Raw genomic sequence first — 3,894 nt, forward strand, 5'->3', positions numbered from 1 at the left:
GGCCTTCTTGACTGCATCCCCACACTGCCGGCCCATGTTCATCTTGGCATCAATGATGACTCCAAGATCCTTTTCTGCCTCTGCGCTGACGAGAAGAGAGTTCCCCAGCCTGTAGGTATGGTGCTGGTTCTTCCTCCCCAGGTGCATCATTTCACGCTAGACTCAGTCCTAGCCAAGGGAGATGATCTGGTGTGTGACTTGAACATTGAGGGTAACCTGGGTAACAGCAACCATGAAATTATCAGGATCACTGCCTGCTGCAAGGTCAACAAATCAACCAGAAGGACTGAAGTCTTGGACTTTAAAAATGCTGACTTCAACAGGCTCAGGGCATTAATAGGGGAGGTGATGTGGGACCAGGAAGGGAAGGTGAATGGGGTGCACGAAGAGTGGTCACTCAAGGATATAGTCCTCAAAGCATAAAAGAAAACTATTCCTGCAAAGAGGAAAGGTAGCAGAAGGGCTGGTGGGCCCTCCTGGCTTAATAGGGACATTGTGGTCCTCTTAAAAAAGAAAAGAGAGGTGTACGCACAGTGGAAGCTAGGGATGGCCCCAAGGAGGACTATACAATAGCGACCAGCACTTGTAGGGAAATAATCAGGAAAGCTGAGGCAGTGACTGAGTTTAGGTTAGCCATTGAAGTCAAAGACAATAAGAAATCCTTCTTTAGGTATGTAGGCAGTAGAAGGAAAACAAATGGAAGTGTGGGGCCCCTGCTTAACACCTCAGGATAGCTCAGTCAGGAAAAGCTGAACACCTGAATGCCCACTTTGCTTTGGTATTTCACTGGATCAAGGGTAAGGACAAGCAAGATAAGGCTCATAGGGGGCATGCTAGGAATGACAGCCTCCCCACTGTGGATGCTGAGCAGGTGCAATACCAACCAGAAAAGCTAGACATTTATAAGTCAGCAGGACTGGATGGACCTCATCCGAGAGTGCTGAAGGAGCTGGCTGAGGTAATCATGGAATCCCTGGCAAAGCTCTTTCAAAATTTGTGGTTCACAGGAGAGATCCCTGAGGACTGAAAGAGGGCCAACATTACACTCATCTTCAAGAAGGGGAAGAGGGAGGACTCAGGCAACTATAGGCCAATCAGCCTGATCCCAGGGAAAATCCTGGAAAAGCTCATTAAAGAATCTATGTGTGATATGCTCGTGGAAGGTAAGATTCTGAACACCAGCCAGCATGGCTTTGTCATAAGTAGGTCTTGTCTTACCCATCTCATCTCCTTCTATGACCAGGTCTCTCACCACCTGGACATGGGAAATGAGGTAGATGTTATATACCTAGACTTCGAAAAGGGTTTTGGTCTAGTATCTCACAATTTCCTTGTGAGAAAACTGGAAGATTATGGGCTCAGCTGCTCGACGGTTCAGTGGCTGGGAAACTGGGTACAGGGTAGGACCCAGAGAGTTCTCACAAATGGATCTGTGTCATCCTAGTGCAAAATGACCAGTGGTGTCCCTCAGGGGCCTGTGCTTTTCAACATCTTTACTAATGATTTGGATGGGGGAGTGAAAAGCTCATTGGCCAAGTTTGAGGGCAGTGTGGTCCTGTCAGAAGATAGGTTGCAGATGAGGGTAGACCTGGGCAGATTGGAGACATGAGTAGACTGGAACCAGATGATGTTTTCCACTTCCCAAGTATAAGGTCCTCTATCTGGGGGCAAGCAAGCCTCAATATACGTACAGGCTTAGTGGTGACAGCTTGACTTGCACCATGGCTGAAAGGGGTAATGACTGACTATCACATGGACATAAGCCATCAATGCAAAGCAGTGGTCAGCAGGGCAAATAACACGCTGGCATGCATCACCCGATGCATCTCATGTAAAACTAAGAAAGTGATACTCCCACTGTACTCAGCACTGGTGAGACCACAGTTGGAGTACTGAGTCCTGTTCTGGGTGCCGCACTTCAACAAGGTCATAGAAAAACATGAGAGGGTCCAGAAAACAGCCACCTGTATAATCAGGGACTTAGAAGACAAGCCATACAAGGAAAGGTTGAGGGACCTGGGCCTCTTTAGCCTAAAGAAGAGCAGGTTGAGAGGGGACTTTATAGTGGCTTACCACTATATCAGAGGAGTGCATCAAAAGCTCAGTGAACAACTGAGTAAGACCAGGACCAATGGATATAAACTCCTGGAAGGCCGCTTCAGTCTTAATACCAGGAAAAACTGCTTCATAGTGTGTCCAGACTGTGGAACAAACTCTCCAGAAGTGATGCAGTCATCTACCCTGGAGCTTTTCAAGAGGAGGCTGAACAGTCACCTCACTGGGGTCATTTAACCCCAGTTGTCTTCCTGCCTAGAGTGGGGAGGCTGGACCTGATGACCTGCAAGGGCCCTTCTAGCCCCTAACAATCTATGAACCTATGAATCTCTGTTACAGGCTCCTGTTCCCTGGGCAGTGGCATGCACAGAGCAGATCACAGCTCTTCCCAGCCCCAAACCCCATGCTCCTGACCCAGGCCCCACCTACCTGTCCTGCTCCCAGAAAGCGCTTCTTGCCCACATGTGGATCCATCCTGTCCATTCAGGTGAGCACACCCTGCCTGCGGGGGTCCCAGGCCAGTCTCCATGGAGGATTACAGAATAGTGACAGCAAGGTACCAGGGCCCAGGCCTGGGCCCAGCGCAGAGTTACAATCCACTCCCAGATCTAAGTAATCTACCACTTAAGGAGTTTTGCTGAGCTGTTGTGGGCAGGCGGGCAGGTGCGGGAGGAGGCAGGTGGTAATGAACCAGCCCACAGCAGCTCACCAAAATTCCCCAAGTGACTCTCTATCTCAAATAACTGTCCACCTCCATCCTCACAGCATAGAGAAGGAAGGAAGTTTCTTGAGCTAAAAGCAACAAGGTGAAGAACAAGGGGTGAAAATGGCATGTAGAGGGAGAAGAAATGTTGGGAGTAAAGAGCTGGAAGGGAAAACAGAGCAGAAGGCACTAAAGAGGTGGACTAAAAACAAAGGGGAAGAAGGGACAGGAGTAGAGGATCAGGAAAAATGAAAGAAAATGACAATTCATATGTTCTATGCACAGAATGAGGGAGGGATCCCATGGCCCAGTGCTCTTAGGTGTGTGTATGAGTGTATATCTAAAAAATTTGATTCCCATTTTTCCTTCTCCCTTTTTCAATAAAGCTCTCTGCAACCTTATTAGAAAACTTAAATGAAAATGTAATAAAAGGGTTGTTTTCTTTCTCATTGTGTTTTTAGCATGCCTTAAAGTGAGACCACCTGCTGATAGTATTATTGAGCTTTTATTTTTTATTGATACTTGAGTAGTTCAGCTTCGTCTCTAGAAGAACTGCATTGATTTCAGTGACTGGATGATAGACAATAATTTGCCTCTTTTGCTTCCAACTTTGGGAAACAAGTGTTAAAAGATGACCTCCCACCTACACAGACAAAACCATTCAGGTATTTGAGTACTGGCTAGAAATTCATTTTTAGAGAAAGTAGAGTTATTTTTAACTACCATGCTCAAAATGACCCAACAGATGTGTTTATCCATGCAGGCAAATCTTTTTTTCCAAAAAACAAAACAAAACAAAAAATCCCCGCCCGTTATTTTACCTGTTCTTCTTTTTTCTAATGATATTTTCCTATCTCTTGCTTCGGCAATACATAGGCTAAAATGGGCTCCTTTTCTGTGCAAATCTCAGTTTTGAGTTAAAATGAATGAAACTGGGATGGAAAAAATGACATGAAGATTAAACAACATAGGGGGAATATAGCACAAAACCAAGTACACTTCCTTCTTGAAATACCATGTTGATAAGAGAAGTGGGGGCGTGGCACTCTGTATTAAGGAGGAATACACATCCTCGTCAATTAGCAAGGAGTCAGGGGAGGGGCACTCTGAAGTGCTTTGGGTTAGAGTACAAGGCA

At 46.2% G+C, this 3,894-nt stretch overlaps 1 protein-coding gene across 1 annotated transcript in view; it reads right to left on the minus strand.

Annotated features, from left to right (window-relative positions):
• Nucleotides 1-3,894, minus strand: part of LOC109311766 (protein eyes shut homolog) — a 47,256-nt gene that overhangs the window by 3,037 nt on the left and 40,325 nt on the right. The window lies entirely within an intron of this gene.

This window comes from Crocodylus porosus, unplaced genomic scaffold, assembly GCF_001723895.1.
Source record: "Crocodylus porosus isolate Cpor-Errol unplaced genomic scaffold, CroPor_comp1, whole genome shotgun sequence".
Classification (NCBI taxonomy): domain Eukaryota; kingdom Metazoa; phylum Chordata; order Crocodylia; family Crocodylidae; genus Crocodylus; species Crocodylus porosus.